A 206-nucleotide genomic window follows, 5' to 3' on the forward strand; every position below is an offset into this window, starting at 1 on the left:
AGGTGATCTCCAGGTGATCCCTTTTTTAGCTCTCTGTTATCGTAAGGGTGACCAGAGGGCTTAATAAACGCTCCGTTCAGGTGACTCATCAACCATAGTGGTATGATACCGGTATTGCTAACTAAAGGCAAGGTTCTTTCTATTTTACTCGATAGCCTGGTAGGACCGATAGGTACAAGGAGCGATATCAAAACATAAAACATTCA

The sequence above is a fragment of the Phaeoacremonium minimum genome (assembly GCF_000392275.1).
Source record: "Phaeoacremonium minimum UCRPA7 unplaced genomic scaffold PA7_03_scaffold_518, whole genome shotgun sequence".
NCBI classification, from domain to species: Eukaryota; Fungi; Ascomycota; class Sordariomycetes; order Togniniales; family Togniniaceae; genus Phaeoacremonium; species Phaeoacremonium minimum.